This window comes from Rhineura floridana, chromosome 2, assembly GCF_030035675.1.
Source record: "Rhineura floridana isolate rRhiFlo1 chromosome 2, rRhiFlo1.hap2, whole genome shotgun sequence".
Lineage (NCBI taxonomy): Eukaryota > Metazoa > Chordata > Lepidosauria > Squamata > Rhineuridae > Rhineura > Rhineura floridana.
In genome coordinates this window covers 152,496,831-152,517,456 of record NC_084481.1, presented here as the reverse complement: position 1 = coordinate 152,517,456, position 20,626 = coordinate 152,496,831, and the positions used below count along the sequence as shown (strand labels likewise).

The following is a 20,626-nucleotide window of genomic DNA, read 5'->3' as shown; positions in this document are numbered from 1 at the left end:
AATGCATCCTTGGAGGAGGGTGTAATGCCATTAGCACTCAAGGAGGCAATTGTAAAGCCCATCTTAAAGAAGTCCTCCTTGGATCCCCAAGTTTTGAATAACTTTCGCCCAATTTCGAATCTACCATTCCTGGGCAAGATCATTGAGCGAGTGGTGGCTAATCAGTTGTCGACACACTTGGATGAAACGGATTATTTGGATCCATACCAATCGGGTTTCAGGACTGGACATGGAACTGAAACAGCATTGGTCGCTCTGGTTGATGATATGAGGAGGGCATTAGATAGGGGAGAATTCACCTTTCTTGTCCTCCTCGATCTCTCAGCGGCTTTTGATACTGTCAACCACAGTATCCTTTTACATCGCCTGGAGGAATCGGGAATAGGAGGCACTGTACTACGGTGGTTCCATTCCTTTCTTTCCGACAGGCATCAGCAGGTAGCATTGGGGGAGGAGGTTTCAGACCCTTGGCCTCTCAATTGTGGTGTGCCACAGGGTTCTATCCTCTCTCCCATGTTATTTAATATCTATATGAAGCCGCTGGGGACAATCATCAGGAGATTTGGGCTGCAGTGTCACCAATATGCGGATGACACTCAGCTCTATCTCTCGTTTAAATCTTCACCAGAGTCTGCTGTGGAGACCATGTCCAAGTGCCTGGAATCCGTGAGTGGATGGATGGGAAGGAACAGGCTGAAGTTGAATCCTGATAAGACTGAGGTGCTACTCGTGGGAGACAAGGGAAGGTTGGGAGATGTTGACCTGGTGTTCGATGGGGTGAAATTGCCCCTGAAGGACCAGGTCCGCAGCCTTGGGGTTGTTCTTGATTCCAAGCTGTCCATGGAGGCTCAGATTTCGGCAGTGAGCCAGGCAGCTTGGTATCAATTGCACCTCATTCGTAGACTGCAGCCCTACCTTCCTGCTCATCAGCTCCCACTGGTGGTACATGCCCTGGTCACCTCTCGGTTGGATTACTGTAATGCGCTCTACGTGGGGTTACCCTTGAAAACGGTCCGGAAATTACAACTTATACAGAATGCTGCGGCTCGACCGCTTACAAACTGTCGCCGCCGGGAACACATCACCCCAGTGTTGTTCAACCTACACTGGCTTCCAGTTATTTTCCGGGCCCAATTCAAGGTGTTGGTATTAACCTTTAAATCCCTATACGGTCTCGGCCCAGTTTATCTGATGGAGCGCCTCCAGCGCCACCAACCATGCCGCCCAACAAGATCAGCCACACAGGACCTTCTCTCAATCCCGCCAACTAAAACAGCTAGGTTGGTGGGGACAAGAGAGAGGGCATTTTCAGTGGCGGCCCCCACTCTCTGGAACTCCCTCCAGTATGACCTTCGACATGCCCCTTCCCTGAATGTATTCCGCCAAGCTTTGAAGACCTGGCTCTTCAGACAGGCCTTTGGGACTTACGGGGAGGGTTAAATTTTTACGACGAATAGCCTACTACTCTGTACTGGAACTGTTTTATTGTTTTATTGTTATATTGTATTTTATGATGTATTTTATTATGATGTAATGTATTGTTGTTAAATTGTACGTGGCCTAGAGTGGCCATTGGCCAGATAGGCGACCCACAAATTAAATTATAATAATAATAATAATAATAATTATTATTATTATTACATAAGATTCATAGCTGTGCCTTTAAATGCAGGGGTTTTATACAAATTGCTAATGGATCCCTGCTCTGGACTGGGATCCTAGCATAGGTGAGTAGGGTACTTCAGCTGTGATCCCAGCCTGGATCAGGCCCACTGCACCTGAAATTTGCATAGGAAAAAAGCTGCAATTGAAGCAAATGGGAAGCTTTTTTCCCCTTAATGCAAATTGCAGGCGCAGGACCTCCAGTCTGGATCAGGAGCACAGCAGACAGTCAAGTGCAAAGTTTCCACACCATGCTAGGGTCCTCATCTCAACCAGAGTCATGGCCTGGTGATTTGTATAAATAATAATAATGATGCCTTCAGCCCACCTCTGGGTCTGAAGGTTGCAATCATGTCTAGGCCACAATTTAACCAATTGTACAGAAAAACCTTGAAAAGTTTAGATAAAGAAGCTGAAGTACACCTGATTTCTACAGAAAGGGGAGGAAGAAAAACAGAACTAGCCTTTTTGGACCCTCCAGACTTCTCCTTAACTAAAGTCTTTTCCTGTGCTTTGGTAGGGGGAGAATTTATGAGTAGACAGACTCTGTATACCTTAAAAGAAATAGGGGTGCCACAGCATCTGATTGTCTTGATGCACAACCTATACTCTGGACAAGATGCTACTGTAAGGACAGAATATGGAGAAACCGATTGGTTCCCAGTCAGAAAGGGTGTGAGACGGGTATATTTTATCACCCTATTTGTTTAATCTATACGCAGAACATATCATACAGAAAGCGGGAATGGACCAAGATGAAGGAGGGGTGAAAATTGAAGGGAGAAATATCAATAATTTAAGATATGCAGATGATACCATACCATACTACTAGACAGCCAGTGTGGTGTAGTGGTTTGAGTGTTGGACTAGACTGGGGTTCGAATCCCCACACAGCCATGAAGCTTACTGGGTGACTTGGGCCAGTCACTGCCTCTCAGCCCCTAGAGAAAGGCAATGGTCAGCCACCTCTGAATACCGCTTACCACAATCCCCCTATTCATAGGGTTGCCATAAGTCGGAATCAACTTGGATGCAGTCCATTTCCATTTTACCATAGTATTATTATTATTATAGTTTATTTATATACTACTTTTTGGCCAAAAGGCCCACAAAGTGGTGAACAAAATATTATAAAACATATTACAAAAATACATTAAGAAATAACCAGTAAAAAATATACAGTAAAAATGCAATGCAAGAAAAACAATGCAAATACAATACAAGAACAATGCAATAAGAACAGAGGAAAAACTTTGTACAGGAAGTACAGACTCTTGTCAACAGGTCACATCAGCTTACAGCCTGCCAATATGTTATTTTTTTCTTGTCATACTGTAATTTGATGAACTGTAGCAAGCCTGGGAGCAGATTCCATATTTTATTTTGCTGATGAGAAACAAATAATCAGAGATGTATAGTAATCAGTCCCTTCATCTACTTTAAAAATGCCATTAGCGTGCAAGGCTTTGTGAAAGTGCACTTTTTTTCTCATTAATTTTAAAATAGTTCCTAGCTTTTTGGGTGATGCAAGTAAGTAATGGTGAAAGGGGAGCCATCCCAGCAGGTCCGAGTGACTTCAGTGATTCTAAAAGATGAGGACTAGAAAACTTCACCATACATCTAAATGGTTCTTTATTTCTCAAGATGCCCTTTTCTTGTTCATTTCTGAACGCTGCCTCAAGCTGAGGACCATCACTAAAGGCTTCCTGATTAATTCTTTGATTTCTCTCCTCTTTAAGTTTATCTTCCTGAATTATCCTTGGATCCACTCTTTCCAGAGTGCTGCTTCTTTCTTGTAGAGGTCGTGGATGATCGGTTTGAAAGCTCTTGCTATACCGCTTAAGTAAAATATCTTTAAGAGAGTCTAAACAATGACTTTGGAGGTCCATTTCATGGATATCATTGTAACTGGTAGCAACCAACAGCGCCTGACAAAGCAATTGTATGCAGCTCTTATATACAGAGTTGGATATGAAGACATAGGGAGTCTGTGAATGGTAGACGACATAGGATGGCTTGTTGGTTTGATTTTGTACACTGTGTTCCCCATGCAGCTCGAATCCAAATGGCATTGTCTTCATATTCTTTAAAGCTGAAAGTTACATTTTTCAGAGCTGACCGAAGACCTCTTTTAAACTTCTTTTTGAAATCTGCCAAGTCAAAAAAGTCACTTTCATCACCTTCTTCTCTAGTCATTTGATAAACTGTCTAAAGCTTTTTGTCTCTGTAAATGTAATTGTAAATTATGTCTAGATTTGCCGCATGCTTGATAGTTTTCCTCACAGAGTTGAAATACTCCTTGGGACACATTTTCTTTTATCTGATGGATGTTTAAAGACTGGAGCTGGGTCTCAGACAGAAACCCCCATGTAGCCAGCATTTTTGCTATTTCTGAACGTGGGATCCATAGCGCAGTTCTCCTAATATATTCAGCTACTGTCTCATCCATAATGAAGACCTTGGGCTTGTCATTCTGATCTCTGGCATCCTGCCGCCACCTCTTTGCCATCTTCTTCTTTCTCTCCTCAGTAATCCTTCATGGCGCCCGCCATCCGTAGCAGTCACCCAACTGTCCCCTCAGCTTCGAACCAGCCAATCAGCTGCCGCCTTCTCCTAGCAGAAACCAGTAATGATCTGAAACGAATGCTGATGAAAGTGAAAGAGGAAAGCACAAAAGCAGGACTACAGCTGAATGTCAAGAAGACTAAAGTAATGCCAACAGAAGATTTATGTAACTTTAAAGTTGACAATGAGGACATTGAACTTGTCGAGGATTGAACTTGTCGAGGATTACCTCGGCACAGTCATTGACCAAAATGGAGACAATAGTCAAGAAATCAGAAGAAGGCTAGGACTAGGGAGGGCAGCTATGAGAGAACTAGAAAAGGTCCTCAAATGCAAAGATGTATCACTGAACACCAAAGTCAGGATCATTCAGACCATGGTATTCCCGATCTCTATGTATGGATGTGAAAGTTGGACAGTGAAAAAAGCAGATAAGAGAAAAATCAACTCATTTGAAATGTGTTGGAGGAGAGCTTTGCGCATACCCTGGCCTGCAAAAAAAGACAAATTATTGGGTGTTAGAACAAATTAAACCAGAACTATCACTAGAAGCTAAAAGGATGAAAGTGAGGTTATCGTATTTTGGACACATAATGAGAAGACATGATTCACTAGAAAATACAATAATGCTGGGGAAAACAGAAGGGAGTAGAAAAAGAGGAAGGCCAAACAAGAGATGGATTGATTCCACAAAGGAAGCCACAGACCTGAACTTACAAGATCTGAACAGGATGGTTTACAACAGATGCTATTGGAGGTCACTGATTCATATGGTTGCCATAAGTTGTAATTGACTTGAAGGCACATAACAACAACAAGTCTCTGTCTGATGTGTCTGAAATATTGCATGTGTTTGCAGATGATCTCTCTTGATGGAAACTAAGCAGTCAGGGACTTCCAAAGAATAACACAAAACAATCCTTTCCTCGTTCACTTACATCTGTAAGCTTTCAAGTGACATGGAATCTTTCATTAGGCCAAATGGAAAGATTGCTTAATCTTCATCAAGAGAGGTCATCTGGTCACCATAACTTGTAATCGACTTGAAGGCCTATAACAACAACAAATTCTTTGAAAGCAGCCCTAGTTGTGAAAGGGATTTACCAAGAGATGGCGCTAAATCTCCAGTTTTTCTGGAAGATGAGCGGAAAAAGCATTCTAAACTTGCAACCTAATTTGGAGTTTCAGTGGGACTTCACTGGCTGGAACATACCAGGCTGTTCAGCTGAAGAACACATTCAAGCCAAAAGATGTTGGCAGGGTAGGGACCTTGGTCAAGAATTAAGAAGTGTTTGGATGTCAGCATTGGTTTCATTTTATTTCATTTTATTTTTTGTTCTCTAAAGTACATTTTTTTCCATAAGGATGATTTCAATAAAAACAAACCAATTCCACAGGTTCTACAAAAGAACAGAGGGATCGAGATATGTAAATATCTAGTTATCATGTTTTAAAATGCACCCTAAAAACTATCTGCAGATTTACCTTTGAAAAGTTGGTGGAACTTTCTTTTATCCAAGCATACCACAATGTATAACAACAAGAAAACAACAAAGCATCATTGAACATTGTTGTCATACGGCCATAGGAAAATAAGAAAAACTCTGCTTAATGAGAGCACCAGGCCATTTTGCCCAGCATCCTGTTCTCATAGTGGCCAAACAGATGCCTACGAGAGGCGCACCAGCAGGACCTGACCACAGCAGTACTCTCCCCACTTGTGTACCCCAGCAACTGGTATTCAGACACATACCACTGGAGGCAGTACACACAGCCAACCTGGCTAGCAGGCATTGCCAACCGTATCCTCCACAAACTTGTCTAACTCCCTGTGGCCATCACTGCATCCTATGGTAGCAAATTCCATAGTTTAACTATGCACTATGTGAAGAAGTATTTTCTTGTCTTTGTCCTGAATCTTCCAACATTCAGCTTCATTGGGTGATCCCTGGTTCTAGTATAATGAGAAAACCTTCTTCCTGCCCACTTTCTGCACACCATGCATACTTTTATACTCTTCTATCAAGTCCCCCCTTTAGTACTAACCTTTTTTCCAAGTTAAAAAGTCCAAACGTTATAGCTATAGTGTCCTCAGGTGTAACAGCTCAGACGTAGGCTGACTTCAGTCTTCTGTGATCTGTTTTTAAACTTTTTTATTAGAACCTCATGATCTACTGACATCTTTGAAATGTATGAAGGATATCTCTAGCTCTGATTGCCTTACGAGTAGGTGTACTTTTGGGGTTGTATTCAATGTAGCGCTATGTAAATCCTTGCATGAGTGGAAAAACTACTGCTTGCACACAAGGACTTCCCTCTCTCCTCTCCCTGCATGCCCCCTAAATTTGTTCTGGGGCCCCAACCCTCTGGGGCAGATTTGGGGATGGTGTGGGGCACATAGGAGGGAGGGAGAGTCCCACTGCACAAGTGGAAGTTTGGCTTATGCAAGGACTTAGTGGAATATTGCCTTTTGCATTTCATTTCCCTTCTATCTAGAGATTGGCAAATCTGTCAGTTTCAGTTTCTATGTGTTTTTCTTTTCTTTTTTTCCATTTTCAGTTTGGTCCACCTCATTGCCATTTGCATATGCAAACTTTTGTTTAAAAAGTCCACATGAAAATTTGAACACAGTTTCTTGGGCATTTCTCCTAATATACACTTTTTTTGTATACAGATTTGCCTAGAGAGCTTTTTCAGCTGTGGTCCCCAAGCTTTGGAATACTGTACCCCAAGAAGTCAGCTCTGCTCCCTCCCTGTTGGTTTTCCAGAGACTTCTGAAATGATCTTGTTCCAGAGAGCCTTTGAAGGTAGAGCCTGACACTGATTTTATGCCTTCTGCATTAAAGTTTACCTTTGTAGTCCCTTTAGTAACAATCCCTATATGTATGTATATATGTGTGTGTGTGTGTATTATATTTTATATATTTTAATTGTATTTTATGTATTTTAAATTTATGTTCATGTTTTTGTGATTTTACTGTTCACAATTTTATTATGTACATGTTTGATTTTATTTTTGTATAACCTACCCTGTTATAGGGTAGAAGGGCGGGATAGAAATATTTTTAAAAAATAAAAAATAAATAGTATTTGGCAAGCAATTTTCCCTTAATAGACTGCATTCTTGTACATAATTGGCACTGATATACTCAACTGCTGTGCATGTTTCACTAAGGCATCCATCCTTTGCATGCAAAACTGCACTGCAAAATTCAGAGAAGTGTGAATTTCAAAGGAGAGCTGTGTTTCAGTTCATTTTTTGGTTCGGGAACTGTGAATTGAAATGCTAACTGAATTTTTTCCCCATACCTACTCTGTTCTCACTGTTTATAATCCCCCACATCCCAACTGCAACTGAATATTACACCATGCATCTAATGAAGCTTACATCAGACTATGCCAACCTGAGGCCATCCAGATGTTTTGGACTACAAGTCCTATCAACCCCAGTTTATTTATTGTTATTTATTTATTATTTGATTTATATCCCGCTCTTCCTCCCAGTACGAGCCATGGTGACTGCGGATGATAAGAACATAAGAAGAGCCTGCTGGATCAGGCCAGTGGCCCATCTAGTCCAGCATCCTGTTCTCACAGTGGCCTACCAGGTGCCTGGGGGAAGCCCGCAAGCAGGACCCGAGTGCAAGAACACTCTCCCCTCCTGAGGCTTCCGGCAACTGGTTTTCAGAAGCATGCTGCCTCTGACTAGGGTGGCACAGCACAGCCATCATGGCTAGTAGCCATTGATAGCCCTGTCCTCCATGAATTTGTCTAATCTTCTTTTAAAGCCATCCAAGCTGGTGGCCATTACTGCATCTTGTGGGAGCAAATTCCATAGTTTAACTATGCGCTGAGTAAAGAAGTACTTCCTTTTGTCTGTCCTGAATCTTCCAACATTCAGCTTCTTTGAATGTCCACGAGTTCTAGTATTATGAGAGAAGGAGAAGAACTTTTCTCTATCCACTTTCTCAATGCCATGCATAATTTTATACACTTCTATCATGTCTCCTCTGACCCGCCTTTTCTCTAAACTAAAAAGCCCCAAATGCTGCAACCTTTCCTCGTAAGGGAGTCGCTCCATCCCCTTGATCATTCTGGTTGCCCTCTTCTGAACCTTTTCCAACTCTATAATATCCTTTCTGAGATGAGGCGACCAGAACTGTACACAGTATTCCAAATGCGGCCGCACCATAGATTTATACAACGGCATTATGATATCGGCTGTTTTATTTTCAATACCTTTCCTAATTATTGCTAGCATGGAATTTGCCTTTTTCACAGCTGCCGCACACTGGGTCGACATTTTCATCGTGCTGTCCACTACAACCCCGAGGTCTCTCTCCTGGTCGGTCACCGCCAGTTCAGACCCCATGAGCGTATATGTGAAATTCAGATTTTTTGCTCCAATATGCATACACTTGTTTATATTGAATTGCATTTGCCATTTTTCCGCCCATTCACTCAGTTTGGAGAGATCTTTTTGGAGCTCTTCGCAATCCCTTTTTGTTTTAACAACCCTGAACAATTTAGTGTCGTCAGCAAACTTGGCCACTTCACTGCTCACTCCTAATTCTAGGTCATTAATGAACAAGTTGAAAAGTACAGGTCCCAATACCGATCCTTGAGGGACTCCACTTTCTACAGCCCTCCATTGGGAGAACTGTCCGTTTATTCCTACTCTCTGCTTTCTGCTTCTTAACCAATTCCTTATCCACAAGAGGACCTCTCCTCTTATTCCATGACTGCTAAGCTTCCTCAGAAGCCTTTGGTGAGGTACCTTGTCAAACGCTTTTTGAAAGTCTAAGTACACTATGTCCACTGGATCACCTCTATCTATATGCTTGTTGACACTCTCAAAGAATTCTAATAGGTTACTGAGACAGGACTTTCCCTTGCAGAAGCCATGCTGGCTCTGCTTCAGCAAGGCTTGTTCTTCTATGTGCTTAGTTAATTTAGCTTTAATGATTGAAGTTGCAGTCCAAAACATCTTGAGGGCACCGGGTTGGCAAAGGCTGGTTTATGTTATTAAAAGGTGTTAATCTTGAAGGGGACTATTTCTTGTTTTTGTTGCAACACACCTACTGCTCTGGAAAAATATATCTATTATCTTTCCCCAGTGGAAAATAAAAGCAGTGAAGAAGAGGACATTACTAAAATTCCCTTTTCTACACAACTATTAAAGGTGCAAGAAGAGTCCTAGAAGCAGGTCAGTAAAGAGTTGGCAGTCCTAGCAAAAGGAACAGAAAAGTTACTTGGGTAATCAGTGATGTGCTGGTATAGCACAGTGGGGAGGAGAGCCTGGCTGGGAGTCCAGAGTCTGTGAGTTCAAATCCCTGCTCATGTCTCCTGGGAGTAAAGGGCCAGCTAAAGATCACCCCCACAGTGAGTGGCTCAGGGGTTTACGTGCCCTGCCACCTGTGCAGCCGTGGGCCAGCTGCATAGTCCCAAGGAGCCCAGTTGCTCCTGTGATGCCCCTGTATTTATAATACTGTAAATATGGTAAGTGTAGGTTTATTAGAGTAAATGAAGTAAGTGGACTGAGTGAGAGGGGGGAGTACATGGGTTGGAATGTTGATGTGTGTTCTGTTATGATTGGCTGAGTGCTTGAGGGTCTGAAGGTATAAATGAGAGGATGACAGTTGAGAGAGGGTTGGTTTTAGTTGGTGGGTTTAGGAGTTCGTTGGTTGGTTCTGGGTTTTGGAGGGTGGATTAAATTAGGCAGGTAGTGAGGCAGGTTATTGATGACTAGAAACATAAAGAGTAACGCATCTTATGAAACCACATGCTTGTTGACTAAACCTTTAAGTAATCTTGTTATTCCCGGTGTATATAAATAAATATTTCTTGGTTTACCTAATGCCTGATCCTTGGCTGGGTTTACACAGACCAGAAGGGTGGGCAGGGCATATACCAAGGTTGGGAAACAGTATCAATGGTGGCAGCAGTGAAGAGATAGTGTAACATCATCAGGTATCCAGAGCAACCAAGGGCTGTATTCTTTATAGGCACAAAGATACAGGGGGGTTGTGGCCTGCAAGTGCACCCAGACACAACGTATCAATGAGCCAGGAGGAGACTAAGGCACAGTCTCAAGGCAATATTGTTTACAAGGAGTGTCTGGTAGTGCTGCCTAGCAGTGGGATCTTGAGAGATCTTTGCTAGAGCCGATGAGAGAACCATTAAGAGACCAGGACCCTGAGGTGGGACCGTGACAAGGCGGTGACTACAGGTGGGATCCTGACAGCCCCCCAGCTGGTAGTTGCGGACAAGGAAGGGGCTGGCTTGTGCAGCTGTGGCAAGCTGAGCAGGCCCTAGCCAGCTGGGGAGGACTAGCCTCAGAGCGAGGCAATGGTAAACCCCCTCTGAATACCACTTACCATGAAAACCCTATTCATAGGGTAGCCATAAGTCGGGATCGACTTGAAGGCAGTCCATTTCCATTTTGCTCCAAATTTCACAGTCCTCCCATTTTAACTTGATTCAAAATAAAACAATTTTTTCAAATATACACATTAGGGACTATTTGAAATTGCTGCCATGCCTATAGAGAACTCCATGTTTGGGCCTGCAGTTCAAATATTCCAGAGTTTGTATTTCTGCCCCTTGGGTGTATTTGTATTAGCATTTGGCTACTAAACTGTATCAGGCATTGCACTTCCCTTGTGTGGTGTAGTGTGGTGTAGTGTGGTGTAGTGTGGTGTAGTGGTTAAGGTGTTGGACTATGACCTGAGAGACCAGGGTTTGAATCCCCACATAGCTATGAAGCTCACTGGGTGACCTTGGTCCAGTCACTGCCTCTCAGTCTCATGAAAACCTTAATCATAGGGTTGCCATAAATCAGAATCAACTTGAAGGCAGTACACAGTGTGTTAGTTAAACAGTTTACTGAATCGGCAGACTGTTCCAGTCGGGAGGACCAGGGGCACTCAGAAAGAAGGAGCATGGGGAGTAAACTAGAATTGGTTGGCTCTGCCAATCTTTGGCTCTGGCTCCACCTACTGTTGGTCTTCCTGCCTTCCACCCTACCAGTCTCAATGGGCACCAGCCACCACTGCACTGAATACTAAAAGATCCATCCAACAGTAGTTCCTAGAGATCTGGTGAACCAGCACTATATGACCACTACTGTCCTCCCTTGGCCAGAGTACATGCTTTGAAATCAGTGGTACTTCCTCTGGATCGGGGCCAGAATTGATCAGAGTACTTTGCCAACAGGTTATCCAAGATACCTGATTAGGACTGCCAGGTAGCCTGGGGGTGAGTGGGAATGTTTGCCCTTCCCCTGTACCTTTAATAGAGATTTGCAATGCAGAAATCAGCATGTGAAGCTTTTTGTGGCATAGAGTTGATTGCTATAGTTGCGGCAGATGAAATTGCAGTAGCTAGGGCAGCTACAGGGATTGTCTTCACAAGTCTACAGCTGGTACAAGGAAGTCCTGCACCAGCTCTTAATGGGTGATCAGGAGAGCATGAGTCACCCATTGTTTTGGCGGTCCAAGATGCAGAAGTAGAAAGCTCAGAGCTGTTAACAGTCCCTGTGAGTCCTCAGCTCCTTGCGTGAGCTTTGCTTTTCTGATCTTTATGAGTATTGGGCTCCCACACACTGCTGCGGATAGTAGATCTCAGAATAAAACAGTGCTGAAAGAGAAAAACCATTGTTCTGAGCGATACTTCAGTCTCTACTGAAAGGTTCAAATATTGCTGTCCAGATGAGGCAACAGATTTCATGAAGCAAAGATGTAAATAATGCCATTTTTAAGACAAATATATGCTCCCTTTCATCTAAAACTATTAGTAATAGCAGACTAGCAGTATGTGAAGGCTGTACATTAAGTGAGAGGGCCACATTGCACTTTAAATCCCATATTTCACACGTATCCTTTTTAAATGCATCCCATTAAATTCCCTTTGATGGGTGTGATTGAATGGCATGCATCATGATTTGTATGTAAACACCATTCACACTTACGTTAATCTGGACTCTGCTAGGCTTGCAGAACCCTAGTTGAAGGACACAGGCAGCACTGATGCATTGGCCAGGAATTGGCATAGTATATCCCAGTGTTGATTGGATTTCCAAATTAACAACCTATACATTTCTTTGCCATGCCTTTATAATTACATGTTGACCCAATAGTCCTGAAAGGTCCACCCAACAATCCTGAAAGTTCCTTTCCTGCAGCTAATCAGGGATCTAGTTTCTTTTCCCCCACTTTTGATTTTGCTTTTGTTTCATATTCTGTCTTGTCTCCCAAGAAGCCCTGAGAATTATGAAAAGTGCACATTGCACCAAAGCTGACCAAAGTCCTAGATTCAGCAGTTCTATTAATTCAATCCTGTAGAAGAGAGGATGGAAGGAAATGGGCAGTTGAATTTACTTCAGATGACATCACTACTTCAACTGCATTGCACTATTTTATGTTAGCTGGACACTGAACTAACTGTTCTTCTTTCCTGGCCTTCTTGAAGAACAGTGCCATTTTGTCCAAACGTCATTGGTAGTTCAACCACTGCAGTGTACTGGAGTACGAATACCCTTGTAACATGCTTATAGAGAAGGGTTATTTTATTTTTTAGAAACGTACAGATATTTTGACCTTAGAATTAACATTCCAGCAACAGAGGAATCAGAGCTAGGAAAGTCAAAGTTGATGTCCACTGAGATCATCATAGCAGAACAATTGTCATACTTCTAACACCACTGCTTTAAAGTGATGGATAAAAAAAGGAACACCCCAAAAAATCTCTTCAGGGATGCCGTCATCATGACTGTATGTAATGCTGTAGAATATTAAATACTGCAATCCATAATGCATTATCAAGATCTGATGACGTTCTTAGGGAACATAAGGTGATGAAACTACAATGCAACATTTCATTCTGCATCTCATCAGTGGCCAAACAGACGTTTTCTGCACGCTCCACAGTTTTGTCCATTTCTGGGTCCAGAATGTCATGCTGTGAGATCCCCATCATTTTCCATGGGAGATTATTTTAAAGACAAATTGATCTCATGTTACTTCCAGTATCATGTTTTGTTTTCAATCTTTAGATGGCTTAGACATCAAACGAAAGGAATGAGCTAAACCACTGGCTTTTAAATAAGAATCAAACTATACCCAGCCTGGGCAATGGAATCACAGATCACAGATTTTAAGACTCAATGCAACAACAGGATCCAAATTGGATTGGGGCCATGACAATGGAGGAGGGGGTTAACCCATTCCCCTTCAACAATTTCCCCAACAAAAATCTACTTCGCTCCACCCAAAAGCTGCTGTTAACTGCTTGGGGAAACCCTCCGCATCAGATGGGGTTTCATTTATTCATTCCATCACATTTATGAATTGTACTGCATACAACCAGCAACAGTCAGCAGCTCCAGTTACTTCACCGTGGAATAACCACATAAGACAAAGGTGGGATACAGTTTCCAACGAAGTGGCTAAAATTTAGCTTGGATCCTGGATATGTGCGCCTAGCCTTAGAGCTGTTTATTTATTTTTTTTGCAATGAAGCTTTGTTAACTTTAGAGGCTGAAAACTGCAGAAATTCAAAACCTATAGGAAATAAAGACAAAGCAGGGTGCTATAGGCTTTCCCCCACATTTTTGCAGAAGCAATGTGCATGCATTTTGGTATACTGTATGTGACAATACCACCACCCTCTTGGCCCCAACAGAATCTCTGCCTTTCCATTCTGATCTAAAGTTTCCCCTGCCTAGTTGCACAATCCTGAACTCCAGGGTTTTATTCCATAATGATAGTGGTATCAATATACCAATATTTGTCTGCTGCTCCTGTTATATGAATCCTAAGCACCCTTGGAAAATATATCCCTTAATCATACCAAGTTTCAAAGGCATCAAGCTGTGAGCATTGATCTCCCATCATTTGTACTCTGAACAGAGATTCCTGGGGGAAAAACATGATTCTGATGAGCCATTTCACTGATGCTCAAAGTTGTCATAACTGGGCAAATGAAAATGCAAGTGATGACTGTTCAGTTCTAGGCAATCTATTTATCTGAACCCATCTGAGTCTAGTTTCACACCCAGTTGTGGGACAGAAACTGCTTTGGTTGCCTGGGGTTCATCTGCACTAGGAGACAGGACATGTGACCCCATTGATTCTCCTGGACCTTTCAGTCATCTTCAATACCCTTCCACACCATCAGTCAGGGTTGGCAAATGAGTAGTTCCATTCCTGCCTGGCAGGGGAATCTCAGGAGATGGTGCTGGAAGGATGCCTGCTCCACATCTTAGGAACTATCTCATGGAGTGCTGCAGAGATCCATCTTACCCCCCCCCCACCATGCACCTTAACATCTACAGGAGGTTGACAGGAGAGATTGTATGGAGGGTTGACCTTTCTCAGTTGTGGCAACCCCTTTTTGGAATTCCAGGAAAGCCCATCAGACTGGTGCTTCCTTTTTTCAGAAGCCTTTGGGGCTGTATTAGTATGTTTTGGTCTACCGTTATGGTTGTGATTTTGATTGAACTCCTTTTAATTCTAACTTAGTACTTTAAAAAAACACCTTGGTTTTCCTGCATGATATGGATTTTGTTCTATGAATCACTTCAGGCTTATAATGTGGAGTATAATTGTCAGACTGGACAGATATTCTCACAGGAACCCTGTGAGGGGTTAAATTGAGGTAAACTAGTAGGCTTTAGGGCTGAGTAGAGATCTGAACTGATATTTTCCTGGCCAGACCAGACTGCTTTACAGTTTTGAGGGAAAAAACTAAAATAAAAAAGAATAAAGTAAGGGGAGAAAGAACAGCCTCAGACTGTGTTTTTTGTGTCAGATTCCAGGGACAACTACAAGAAGATTGCCCTTACAATTATCTGATTATAGTGAAAATTACATATAATGCGAGAGGGGGTGGTCCCTGGCTGCTTGAAAGAGGTGGTAGTGAGACCACTCCTGAAGAGACCCTCCCTGGACTCAGAAAATCTTAATAACTATAGGCCGGTAGCAAATGTTCCATTCCTGGGCAAGGTCCTGGAACGAGTGGTTGTGGGCCAGCTCCAGACACTCTTGGATGAGACCAATTATCTAGATCCATTTCAGTCGGGTTTCAGGCCTGGTTTTGGCATGGAAACAGCCTTGGTCGCCCTGTATGATGACCTCTGTTGGGAGAGAGATAGGGAGAGTGTGACTCTGTTGATTCTCCTTGATCTCTCAGAGTCTTTCGATACCGTCGACCATGGTATCCTTCTGGGAAGACTAGCTGAGTTGGGAGTGGGAGGTACTGCATTGCGGTGGTTCCGCTCTTACTTGGCAGGTCGCCTCCAGAAGGTGGTGCTTGGGGAACATTGCTTGGCACCCTGGATTCTCCAGTATAGGGTTCCGCAAGGGTCAGTTCTGTCCCCCATGCTGTTCAACATCTACATGAAACCATTGGGTGCAGTCATCTGGAGCTTTGGAGTGTGTTGCCATCAGTATGCTGATGACACGCAGCTCTATTTCTCCTTTTCATCTTCTTCAGGTGAGGCTGTCAATGTGCTGAACCAGTGCCTGACTGTGACAATGGAATGGATGAGGCCTAATAAACTGAGGCTCAATCCAGACAAGACTGAGATGCTGCTAGTGGTTGGTTCTTCTGACCAGATGGTGGATGTCCAACCTGTCCTGGATGGGGTTGCACTCCCCCTGAAGGAGCAGGTTCGTAGCTTGGGGGTTCTCCTAGAACCATCTGTCAGTTGAGGCTCAGGTAGCCTCGGTGGCACGGAGTGCCTTCTACCAGCTTCGGCTGGTGGCCCAACTATGTCCCTATCTGGACAGGGATAACCTGGCTTCATTTGTCCATGCTCTGGTAACCTCCAAATTACTGCAATGCACTCTATGTGGGGCTGCCTTTGAAGACAGTCCGGAAACTGCAGCTTGTGCAAAATGCAGTGGCCAAATTGGTAACAGGGACCAGACGGTCCAAACATATAAAACCAATTCTGGCCCACTTGCGTTGTCTGCATGTATGTTTCCGAGCTCAATTCAAGGTGCTGGTTTTGACCTACAAAGCCTTACACGGCTTGGGACCACAATACCTAATGGAACACCTCTCCTGATACGGACCCACCTGTACACTAGGTTCAAGATCAAAGGCCTCCAAGTGCCTACTGGGAAGGAAGCTGGGAGTCTGGCAACAAGGGAGAGGGCCTTCTCAGTAGTGGCCCCCAAATTATGGAATGATCTGCCTGACGTGGTACGCCTGGCGCCAACACTGTTATCTTTTCGGCACCAGGTCAAAGCTTTCCTCTTCTCCCAGGCATTTTAGCATGTGTTTTAAATTGTTTTTAAAAGATGTGTTTTTAAATTTGTATATTTGTTTTAATGTTTTAGTTACTGTAAACCGCCCAGAGGACTTCGGCTATGGGGCGGTATATAAGTACAATAAATAAATAAATAAATATAATGGACTTGCTGGAACAACCTTTTAAGTCTGAATGGCTGAAGGCTTAACTGTAAAAAAAATTAAATTGATGGCTGAATAATTAAATCCTCTATGTCCCATAAATCAAGCCACAACACCAAGTAGTCTGAAGTAAATATAAAAATGTGAGTGACATAAGAAAATCACAGTCTCAGGTTCATGCAACCAAGAATACCAAAGGCAAAGTTGGAAGATTATTGGTTTTGCACACCAGCATGGAAAGCATTCTTGGCTAACTTGTTAATATAGATTTTCAATATTAGACAATAGATTTTTAGAATCTGCATCCAGTTGAACTGTCTTTGTGAATTCCGGGCTTCTAGACAGAGATGAGACAGAACATGCACCAGGCCTTTAACAGAGAGTGCTGGAAGATGGACTATGAGGCTATGGAAGGTGCCCCGTGCCTTCTACTCCTGCATATTGAAAACATGGCCATTTTGCAAGAATGCAGTTATTTAGGAGTTCCCCTTCCCCCTCAAAGTAAAGAAAACCTGACTGAAATGACAGAAGGAGGGGGCTTCCAGACTGTTGCTTTTTTGGGGTGGGATTCAGTCACATACCAGCAACTTCAGCTTGCACAATTAAAGCTGATTTGGCATCCTTGCACAACAAACCTGCTTCCCCAAAAATGTTGGCCTTTTTGCGATAAGGAAAGAGATAGGAAAATGCACTGGAAAGTGTAAGACAACAATTGATTAATGCAACATCATCAAACCTCCCTGCAAACTTTGTGCAAACAAATCAGGATGAATGCTCAATAAACCAGGAGTCTGGAGTGACTGAAGGCAGCTATATGCTGCCTGCCAGGCTGCATATTTAGCTGCATATTTATTGCACATCTCACTTTGGGTCATCTGGATAACAGCACTCGTCTAGGTCAGCAGTTGTTATCTGGCAGTGGCCATCTAGATACTTCATGTTTGATAGAAATACACACACATCTAATTCTGTATTTAAAGCCATTTTTGCTAGTGGCCATCACAACATCTTGAGAAAATGAACTACATGTAGTAATTTTGCTTACCTCAAAAGCTTCCTTTTAGTGCTTTGAAAGTGCCCTAGTGAGTTTTATCAGCTTTCCCCACATTCCTGTATTTCAAGGATGAATCATTTCTCTCCATATTCACTTTTTCCATATCATTCATTGGGTGATATTCAATGAGGTTAGAATAGATCCATTTAAATTAATGGACAAGGTTATTATTATTATTATTATTATTATTATTATTAATAATAATAATAATAATAACCCGCCATTTTTCCAAAACTGGAACTCACGGCAGCTTCCAGATAAAAATACATATAATTAAAAACATACAAAGTCTACATTAAAATAAGATTAAACTATTTCCAATATTAAAACCATACACACATATAACTAAAAGAGTTCAAACTAGATTAAAAATAATATAATAGACATTAGCAATGCAGCACCCTTCACGCCCTATCCTTAACAGCCTTCAATTCCAAAGGCTTGTTGGAATAAGAAGGTCTTTGCTTGTCGGCGGAAGGACTGCAAGGAGGGGGTCATTCTTACCTCCCTAGGAAGGGGATTCCAAAGCCTAGGGGCAGCCACCGAGAAGGCCCTCTCACGTGTCCCCACTAGTCGTACTTGAGAAGATGTGGGTATTGAGAGAAGGGCCTCTCCTGAGGATCTCAGGGCCCGGGCAGGCTCATACAGGGAGATACGGTCTGATAAATAGCCTGGACCTGAGCCATATAGGGCTTTATAGGTCATCAGAATAAGCAGAGGGTGCCTAGCATCCAAAAGAGAATTCAAAAAAGGGGTCAAAGACCAAGATGCTGGAAAATAGGAACTTTTTAATTTTTGATAAAACCCAACGCGTTTCAGCCTGTTATCTACAGGCCTTCATCAGGGGATAATAGCTTATAAGATTATAAGACATTTGATATTGGCACAGTACAGAAAGCGATTTGCTTGTCTTATAATCTTATAAGCTATTATCCCCTGATGAAGGCCTGTAGATAACAGGCTGAAATGCGTTGGGTTTTATCAAAAATTAAAAAGTTCCTATTTTCCAGCATCTTGGTCTTTGACCCCTTTTTTGAATTCTTTATAGGTCATCACCAGCACTTTGAATTGTGTCCGGAAACAGACTGGCAACCAGTGGAGCTTTTTTAACAGGGGGGTAGTATGGTCCCTGTAATCAGCCCCAGTTAACATTCTGGCTGCAGCATGTTGTACCAACTGAAGTTTCCACACAGTCTTCAGAGGCAGCCCCACATCGAGTGTGTTACAGTAATCTAAGCCTCCTTGCTATCCTGCAGCTAAAGTTGCACCAACTGTAAAGTGCATGTTGTTTATTATATTTCTAGTGTCTAGGTAAGCAGAGCAGAACTGGAGAGGTAAGCCCCAATGATGTCCAGTCCCCAAGCTGCAAGCTGGATGAGGTCACTCCAATGTGTCTTAAGATATAGCATGAGTGGCTCGGTATGGGCAGCCTCAGTCCTCTTCTAACACCACCTCCCATACCAGGGTTCAAATCCCCACATAGCTATGAAGCTCACTGGGTGACCTTGGGCCAGTCACTGCCTCTCAGCCTCATGAAAACCCTGTTCATAGGGTCGCCATAAGTCAGAATCGACTTGAAGGCAGTACATTTACATTTAGGGCACTGTGAATAGGCAGGGCTTCCCAAAGTGCCCAACGGTGAACATGGATCTTGCAAATGGAGCTCTCTCATGGGACTATAGCCATTATCTTGAAGTGCGTTTCACGGATTTCAGTCAAGCCAAGAGCCCATTACCAACAAACATTTTGACATACTTTCTGCCACACAGTTTACCATACTCTGCTCCTGAGATATATTAAAATCCTTGCTGTCACTTCTCAGGATGATACACAATAACCAAGCTATGCTGGGGTGATGGACTTCTCTCCAAAGTGATTTGGTCAGCTCTCATGTGATCTGATTAGGGTCAAACAAGGTCAGTGTCAAGGGTGAGCATGGTTGGGCATCTTGCCAAGAGCCCATACCCCAGCAGGGGGCCCACTGGCAACACCTCTTTGGACCTGCTCCTCCTCAACATTATAACCGGCTTGCATGCTCCCCCACCTGTCATTCTGGCCTGGATTACAGAGATGGTGAGAAGGAGAAGCAGCAGATGCCACTGTCTGTATGCTCATTGGCGCTCTCTCTGACAAGCAAGGAAGTGGTAGCAATTAAGAGGAAGAAGGAAAGCAGTAGCTTCTGGGGAAAAAGAAAGTTGGCAAGCCAGTCTCTTAAACCTTAAATCTTTTAAGTCTGTTAAATCTTTCTTTGCATGACTGAAGAATACAGATGAAGTAACAGATTGGCAGAGAAATTACTAGCTGGATATGCTTCCAGAAGGCAGGCCTCCCGCTCCTCCCCCCTCTGGCTGGAGGTGATGTCACTGGTGAGTGTGAAGAGAACAATAGACCTGAGCCAGCCTCATCTGGGGCTCAGAAGACACAGAGGCCTGACTTGCTGTCTGTGCTGAGTCCAAAGCTATGGCTTTGGGGACCCCACTTGAAACCCAATGGGAGAATAAGATTTGTTGAAGTGTTAATGCTGCAAGCTCTTCCATTATGCTCAGTCTGTATATATGAGTAAAATAAATGCATATTATATTACAAAGTCTTTGTGGTCTCTCTAGTGACCTTCATTTAAGACAACCAAACTGGAGATATGTGATGGAACACCTGAAACCTCTCACTGCTTGGAGATTGGGATGTGCATAACAATATACAACCTGTCCAGTTTTCTAGCTGTAATAGGAATGCATTGATAGTCAGTTGTCACAATTGTGTATGAAAATCTTTAGCACACTTCCTGTGGTTACTCGTTCAGGACAGCATTTTCTGTTTCTTTTAAAGCTAGCAAAGGCTTCATGAGCGCTGTATTTAAAAAAAATGGAAATGGACTGCTTTCAAGTCAATTCCGACTTATGGCGACCCTAGGTTTTCATGGTAAGCGGT

At 42.9% G+C, this 20,626-nt stretch overlaps 1 pseudogene; it reads right to left on the bottom strand.

Moving 5' to 3' along the window:
- Window positions 1-3,113: 3,113 nt before the first annotated feature.
- LOC133378335 (centromere protein N-like) lies at window positions 3,114-4,171 on the bottom strand (annotated as a pseudogene).
- Window positions 4,172-20,626: the final 16,455 nt, after the last annotated feature.